At 38.7% G+C, this 8,781-nt stretch overlaps 1 protein-coding gene and 1 long non-coding RNA gene across 5 annotated transcripts in view; one reads left to right on the plus strand and one right to left on the minus strand.

The window, feature by feature from the left end:
* Positions 1 to 7,090, minus strand: part of LOC106870494 (testicular haploid expressed gene protein-like) — a 28,174-nt gene extending 21,084 nt beyond the window's left edge. For all 4 annotated transcript variants that reach the window (XM_052976253.1, XM_052976254.1, XM_052976255.1 and 1 more), the window contains exon 1: positions 6,708 to 7,090. The gene's annotated coding sequence lies outside the window, so the exon portion shown is untranslated. The remainder of the gene's footprint in view (positions 1 to 6,707) is intronic.
* LOC128250675 (uncharacterized) lies at positions 2,780 to 7,339 on the plus strand. Its single transcript, XR_008266684.1, has 2 exons — positions 2,780 to 4,234; positions 7,085 to 7,339. It is a non-coding gene; the product is annotated as an uncharacterized LOC128250675 (long non-coding RNA).
* Positions 7,340 to 8,781: the final 1,442 nt, after the last annotated feature.

Below are 8,781 nucleotides of genomic sequence, written 5' to 3' on the forward strand. Positions count from 1 at the left end.
ATATATACACAGGGTGCGGTGAATAAACTGTCATCTAAATGACGCAAAAATGAAAATAACACTGATATCCCATTTTAACAAATATATTTACCAAAATTACATAAAATATCTTGAAATGCTAAAGAATTAATTTGTTCAATAAAATCGCCATTGGTTTCAACCATGGCCTCCAGAGAACTTCGGAATCTCCTGCAACTCTTCTGGATGGTCTCCTTGTTTAAGTTGATGAATGCTGTCATAATACTTGCCTTCAGTTCATCTTTGGTGTTGCAAGAAGTTTTGTTGGTCTGTTGCTCAACTGCGCCCCACACATAAAATCAAGGGAGTTGCAGTCTGGAGAGTTAGGTGGTCAGATGTTAGGTGTGATGTGGTCGCAGAAATTGTCTGACAGCCATCTCTGGGTTCTCCTGCTTGTGTAGCATAGTAGAATCCTGTTGCCAGACATAGGGTCTTCCAGTAGCCACCCTCTTGACCCAGGGTAGCACTACCTCCTCTTGGTACTTGATGTAGGCCTCTGTGTTGATTCTGAGGCCATGTGGGAAGATGAATGAATCACTAGTGATCTCTCCATACACCATGATGTTGACTGGATGTTTGATTTTTATTACTCTCGGTACATGTCCTCAGATTGACACCCAAACACCGAAATGTTTGTATTGGAGCTTCCAGCACAAATGCCAAGCAGTACAGCATGCCATTTCCAAATTTCTGGCAGAGTGGATTGCATCATGGTGCTGTTATTTTTTGACAGACGGTGCTTAACTGAACCTACAATAATGTGCTGTTGACAAAATCAAAAACAATGTGCATGCACGAAATTAAAAATATAAAATGGCAACAGTCTACCCATCGCACCCTGTATGTGTGTATGACATAGAAATCCATAACAATCTGACTAAGGAGGCTTCTAACATTGAAGGTGGGCTCTATAGAGTTGAAACTTTGAAGGAAATTTGGCTGATATTTCTAGCAGGGTGAGAAACTACACATGATGATGATGATGATGGTGGTAGTGGTGGTGGTGATTGTGGTGGTGGTTGTTACAGCGGTCGTGGTGGTGGTGAGAGTAGTAGTGATGATGATAGTGGCCACAGCGGCGGTAGTGGTGGTATCAATGATAAGTCATAACGATGATAACAAGGTTATTCTTGGAAACGACTTTCATTTTGTTTTCTGAGAAATTTACTTTCACGACCAGTAGTAGCTGCAACAGATGGTGGTAGTTGTAGTGGTCAAGGTTATGGTAATGCGGTGGTTGTGGTGATGTAATTCTGGAAGTGGTGGAGGAACAGTGACCCCACAGTGGCTGCAGTGGTAATTGCAATAGTGGTTGTGGTAGTAGTGGTGGTGGTGGTGGTGAAGGTGGTAGAAGTAATGGCGATGGTTGTTGAGGTAGTAGTAGTGGTGATGGTGGACGTGGTAGTGATGGTTGTTGTTTTTGCTGTGGTGGTGGTTGTAGTAGTAGTAGTGGTGGTAGTAGTAGTAGTGGTGGTGGTGGTAGTAATAGTAGTAGTAGTGGTGGTGGTGGTAGAAGTAGTTGTGGTGGTAGTAGTAGTGGTGGTGGTGGTAGTAGTGGTGGTGGTGGTAGTAGTGGTCGATATGATGGAGACGGGTCAGTAATACGAACAGTAATTAATGTGTGTATGACATAGCCGTGCTAGAGCAAATGGCGGCGGCGCCGGCGGTGGTGGAAACGATGATGAAGTCGTTACGTTAGTGTTTACAATAATCACAGTGGCGTAGTGGTGTTGGTGGTGGTGATGATGATAATGATGTTTTGCCTTTGTCGTGGTTGTTATTGTTGTTGTTGTTGGTGGTGGTGAAGTCGTGTCGGTGTTCATAATGGTGCCTGGTGAGGTCGCTGCAAAAGCGGCGACGCTGGTGATGCTTTTACATTGTGGTTGCTGTTGCATGTGGTAGTGATGGTGGCGGTGTTAATGTTGTTACTGGTGCTGGCGATTGTTGATGTTGTTATTTTGGTGGTGGTGGTGGTGGTGGTGGTGGAAGCGAAGGTGGTGGAGGCTGTTGTGGTAGTGGTGACTGTGGTGATGGAAACTGTGGTGGTGAAGGCGGTGGTGATAGTGGTTGTGGAGGGGGAGAGTATTGAGTATTTCCAAGAAAACCATAAATCGGAAAAGTCCCAGAAATATCACCACCACCACTACCACCATCATCATCATCATCATAGAGGAAGGTTGGCTCTTCATGGCGAAAGATCTGACTCACATCATCCGGTCTTTCCAAAGTTGTGTGAGTGCGTGCGCTCGAGTGTGTACGTGCGCGTATGTTTAAGTATGTTTGTGTATGTGTGCATTCGTTCATTCGTTTCTGTGTCCTTTTTTTCTTCTTTTCTTTTCCATACTACCACGAATATCATTGAAGCATAGTCCAACGGGTACCCATCCTGTCGCTAACCCTTACCTGTTTTTCAAGTAAGGGATCACCTATTTCACATGTATTCCAAGACGCAAAGCAAGCAGAACGATTCTTATTTTTTTTATCGTAATTTTTTTTACTTGAGCAAACTATCAAAAGTTGAAGTTTGTGTCATGAGTATGGAAGATTATTAGTTCATGAAAGCCAGCCTGAAACCAGTTTGTTTGTCATCGGAAGAAAATAGTAATTTTTTTGCTTCGTTATTGTCAATATAGGAATGCTTCATCGCACTATATAGCTTATTATTATTATTATTATTATTATTATTATTATTATTATTATTATTATTATATGTTATGCTGTTCTTCTTCAAGATACGACGGTGTTGATAATAGGTATTTTGCTGTAATTTCTAGCAGGCTGAGCGACCGCACTGAGCATTAAGTGATGGCGATTTTTTTCTTTCTTTTAATCCGACGTTATTTTAATATCGAAATTTAATTTCTTCAATAATCTTGCTATTAGATTGTCACTTACAGGTATGCAGAAAAGTTCCTTAAATTCTTTACCCAATAATCCAGCACTTTTCGTTGAGTTTTACTAATTTTTTCCATGATGTTCTCTCTAGCCATCGATGTCATACTTCACATTCAAATTGAAACGTGATCAAGTGCTTGAGTGTTATTTATTCGCCTTTATCTACTTGCTTATTTTGATTTTAATCATTGAAATTGTATGGATAATACCGTACTAAATTCTGGTGCCTCAACTTAAGTACCATATTCATCTGAATCTAATTTTTTGCTATATATATAAAAAGACATTTAAAACAATTCATGGCTGATTCGGGGACAAGTGAAGTTGATGTGTGACAATTATTATTATTATATTTTCTTCAGAATTACATTAAATGATATTTAAGTGGTTTAAATGCAAAATATAATTAGCGGAGGAGCTGCATCAGAAAATTTCCCTGTTTTCTCTCCCCCACCCTTTGGTAGGCAGCATCCTTTCCTTTCCAATATAGACTAGTTCCAGTAGGGAAATGGATGAAGCTCTGTTACAGTGGAGAAAGCTGCGTTTGTCAGTTCTTGATACAGATGAGGATAGACGGAAAGAGAGTATGGGGCAATCTGCGCTCAGATGCTACTTTCAACTCTCTCTTTGACCAGTCTAATCAATTTTCAAGGTGTCACCTACATTCCGCAAGTGCGAAATTCTCGGGGGACTGGATTGATGCCTTGCCTGTGGCCAACATTGGCGGTCTATTTAGTATGCATGAGCTCCACATCTCCATTGCACTCAGAGTGAGAGCCGACGTCTGTGGGGGACTGACATATCGCTGTGGTAGGCCCCTCGACTCCACGGGCCTTCACATATTGTCTGGTCACCTACATGCTGGTCGTTTCGCTCATCAGACCGAGCTAAACTTAAATCAGTAAGCGGGCCCTGACTCGCATGAATACCCCTCAGTTCTAGAGCCGGTAGGATTATTCAGAAGAGATGGGAAGAGACCAGATGGTCTTACCCTTTGTCTCTGGGTAAGAGGTAGGTGCCTCATCTGGAACGCCACAATCTGTGACTCCTTTACTCCCTCCCACATCCTGGATGCCGCGGTAAACGTGAGGGTCACTGCTTTCGTAGCCGAACGGAACATCCGTCAGTGAACCATATCTGCCAGCCTGTGACGTTTGGAGGGGCTGGGCCGCTAACAGTGAATTTCGTTGTCGTCTGCTTCACAGATGGCAGGTGATGCTCGTAAGAGTGCTTGGCTGTACAAACGCCTCAGCCTCGCCATCGCCCGCGGTAATGCCACGAGCGTGCTGGCTTGCTTCAGTAAGTTTCGTTGAACCTTGAGGTAGGTGTTCGACCAATTGATGCACTTAGTGTTAAATTGATTTTTCTCTTCTTTTTTTTTTCTTTCTCATGTTTGTGTTCTTCGGTTTCGGATTTGGATTTTAATGTGGTTTTGTAACATATATGTACCATATAATACGTGATATGTATGTAATTATTAAATTCAAATTTTAATTTTAAAAACCAAACTAACCAAAAAAAAAAAAAAAGGACTATACATGTATTTTAATTTTAGATAATCTTTAAAGGGATATGATGCTGCAAAGACATTTTTTGACATTCTTTTCAGAAGGGAAGTTGATCAGGCCGCTTACTTCCCTAGCTATCATTACTTCATGGCGAAGGAAAGAACGCGAAACTAAATGGTTGTTAAATATAGAACTGTTTATTTTCAGGTCCCAAGAATGTGTGTGTCATGTATTTTAGTTTTAGGTTGATGCTTAGAGATGACCTTTAAAGAGACATAATATTGCAAAGACTTTTTTTCTCGTCATTCTATTGGGAAGTTGATTGGGCCACTTACATCCCTAACTATAATGGAGGCAGAAAATAGCAAGAAATTGGGCGGTTGAGTGAAATACAAATGTTTATTTTTCTAAGACCCAGCGACGTCTTAAGGCATGGGTACACTGGACAGTTGCCCAAGGGCCTCACGCATCAGGGGTCCCAGTTCTGATTTATGTATACTATAACTTGCTGCAATAAATAATATTACAGGGCCCATTGCATTGACATGCAGAGAAACAGATAAATCTGATAAAACGGTGCTATTGAGAAAGCAAGCGGCACGATCAACTTCCGAAAGAATGTCACGAATGTCTGTGCAATATCAATGTCCCTTTCAAGTAAAGGTTCTCAACCATTCTGTGGACCCCGTTGATTCCTATTGTGCTCTACTGCACCTCCATAACTATTTGAAGTTTCAAAAATTCCATTATATTTTTATAGTTAAACTTGATAATAAATTGTATAAGAAAATTGTTGAAATAGTTTGCGTAATTATGGCACTTTGTAAAATATATTCCTTTTCACTGAATTATAGCAAATTGTAACACACAGAATTTATTTTGATAAGACTACACACAATAAATATTTACATTGGTAAATGCACATAGCATAATTTAACGATCCCATCTTACACCTCTAAAGCTTACAGATTTTGAACAATTAAATTTTATATGGAACCTCAAGAGTCATGTTGGACCCCGCTTGAGGACCACTGTTTTAAAGGTTATGGTCTATAGTAGTCTTCTTAAAAACCTTCAGTGTTTGACTGCTGACGTATGTGCTCAAGTTTTGTCAACAGCATACTTTGAGGCATTCCTATTTAATTGATTTCATTAAGTAAACCAGTCTCCATAAAACTGGGGCCATGAGTCCATATCTACGAGTCGATATTTACATATATATATATATACCACATTTCGATCAGCTTGATCAACGGAGATCAAAACAGACTGAAATGTGGCGTAGATTATATTGATTATCGATTTATAGACAAAAGGTCACAAATTATGTTCGGGGTGGCAGAAACGGTTATCGACCATCCACAGCTGTGGTTCTCAACCGGAGTTCATACGGCCTTTGGAGATCCATATAAGATTTGTTAAAATTTATACTTCTACAATTCACAGAATATTTTAATAATTTTTTTAATACAATTTCTAACATTCGATTATAGAAATATATCAGTTTTTGAACAACGTCTGGCTAGGAGGGTTCACCCGATGGTTGAGAAACACTAATCTGCCGAATTTGATAACAGAAGCGGGGGACACGTAACTAAAAACTACATAAATGTAGGTTTAGGTTTCTAATACAGGACAATGGCAGCAAAAGGCAACACGTTTTGATGGCAAAGATACAATCGATTAAGTCTACTCGACTATGGCGAAAGTAAAGAATACACACACCCAGTGGTTAGGGTTTTTGTTACGCCAAAAACGGGTGGTGTACGAATTCTGCCCTCGACAATTAATTTATTGATCATCGGAAGTATCAAAAACAAAGGTGTTTCAGATGAGAACATGATCTGTCATTCGCTTTCCCCAACCTTGATCCAAACAGTACGGCATTTTTGTTTTATCTTTTTCCATTTCAATGACGGAGTTTAAACAATCCGTTAAATTCAAATTTTATTTAACAAAGAATCTATTTTGTATATTTTGGGAGTCACAGCAACGGAGAGGGAATCTTTTGTAAGAATCTTAAATTTGTTTAGAAAATTTTATTTATGGTTATATCTAGAAGAAAATAAGTTCCTTAATCTGTAGACAACAAAGAAAGCATTGGTAAATTTAAGAAAATATCAAGTGTTTGGTCACATATAAAGAAATACGAAAATTATGCGTTAAATGATGAGAATCAAATAGCGAAAGTAATTAGCATCTCTTAAAAAATATTAAGAGGACAGGAGATAGATGAATGTTCAAATAAATAAATATATATATATGCGTGTGTAAATAAGGGCTTACCACAATTTGATGGGCCAAAATTCCCATTTCTTGGTATATGTAGACCTTTCTATACGGAAGGACAAAAGTCGAACTACAAGACAGTTATTCTAGTCGAAATTGTCATGTCATCGAACACGTCACAAACGGTTTGTCTTCTTCGAAAATATGATTCAAGTTGGTGATGGTATTTGCTTTGTCTGTCTTTCTTCAGTAAATAGTTGATATTATTTTTCTTTTCTTTTTCCTTGTCTTTCGTATGTTTTAACAATCTATCTCTCTCGCCTGTCCATTTACACAAACGCGCGCGCAGGCAGACAGACAGTCAGATAGATAGATTAATTGGCTTGAAACATCAAAGTTACTGCTAATAGTATTCGTTCTTTTCTTTATTATAGGCATAAAGCCTAAAATACAGAAGGGACACCTCAAGGACAGACAGCACAAACGTGGGGTACATACAATTAACGAATGAATTATGAGTTATGAATATAATGATAATGCAATGGCTTTCCTACCCACCACCCAAAGTAGGGAGTTTGGTTTTACTATTTTTACAATCAATAATTGTATCCAGTTTGTATCGTGTTCATATCAAAAAAAGCTATTAACTCTTCGAATGTGTTAAAGAATAAATTTGTACTCAACCAATTTGTATTGAGTAATCCTTCAGTTTAATGCAAAACTGTTTTTATTGTAACATAAAAACAAGCGTCAAAACATAATTACACACACATATATGCATACATAAATATACACATACATAACAGCATAAAATATAATAGATTTATATGACTGTATATGGTAGAATAGCTTAGATGTTTGCTGCGCAACCACATGTCATTTGAGCAAATACTATTTTCTGTAGCCTCGGGTTGATCTATACCTTGTTAGTGAAATGGAGTAGATGGAAACAGTTTAGAAGCTCGTCGGATTAATTGTACCCGTAATTCAATAGGTACAGCTTTATCACACTGTGTATCTCGCGCTGTGTCATTCTGATTCTGTTTGAGAATAAATTAAAATATCGTGTCGTCTGTGGGATACTCAGCCGCTTGCACGCTGAGTCAGGAGCAGATAATTTAGTTGATCAAACAACTGAATTCTCATCGTTGAAGGACGGAGATCCAGAACCTTGATATATTTTCTACCCTTTTATTAACCATTTGAAAAAAAAATGGGTTAACATGCAGTTTAAGGATTTAGAAATGAAAGTATACTGATTGGGAGTGACGATAGTAACATACTACAATTTTATAGAAATAATTGAATACCTTCTAGTGATATCTTAAGTATTTCAGAAATGGCAGTGGAGATACCCCGTTCTAACATATACCCAGCAACGAAGAACATCACTGAAAAGCAATACGATGGTTTCGTGTCGACACATAATAGCCACCACAGCTACATGTGAGCAATATAATAATTCTTCACAACTGGTGGACTATAAGGAAAGAATCAACGAGAAGTGGTGACGTTGTTCCTACCGATTCACGTTCTATGCATTGATTATGTGAAATGGATTGTTTTACATGAAATTAACAGATTTCACTGTCATCGCTTCCGGTCAATTTAGGTTTATTTTGTTTTAAAATCCCCTGAACTGCATATTAACCAAATTTTGTACCCTTCCCCCCCCCCCAGTTCTGTAAAATTTTCCCAGCATAAGCGTAAGCTGGAGGCCGGATGATGTGCCACCCGGAGCAGCTCCTGGATTTGCTGGGCCCCTACAGCCAGTACAGACTTATATAGCGTACCCAGTAAAAACGTCACCCAAGGTGGATTACCCTCTACACGCCACTTCTTATCTTCCGATCGAACTATTTCCTTGACTTTCATTATTTAGAACGTAAATCAATAATCTTAATTTAATGTACATTCATATATTTGTTTAACCTCATTCGCTATTGTTATAATACATAACATGGTTAGATAGTCTTATTTCGTATTTATTATTAACACACCTACAAACGTCTTTTGCTTCTTCTTCAATTATTAACAGTTTTTCCGTCGTCTGATTTTTCCTCTAACGTTTTCGTACTGTAGTGTTTGGGCTGTGACGAGCTATGTGTTGTGGTGGAGAGGGGTGAGGCAA

The sequence above is a fragment of the Octopus bimaculoides genome, chromosome 24 (genome assembly GCF_001194135.2).
Source record: "Octopus bimaculoides isolate UCB-OBI-ISO-001 chromosome 24, ASM119413v2, whole genome shotgun sequence".
In the NCBI taxonomy this organism is placed as follows: Eukaryota; Metazoa; Mollusca; class Cephalopoda; order Octopoda; family Octopodidae; genus Octopus; species Octopus bimaculoides.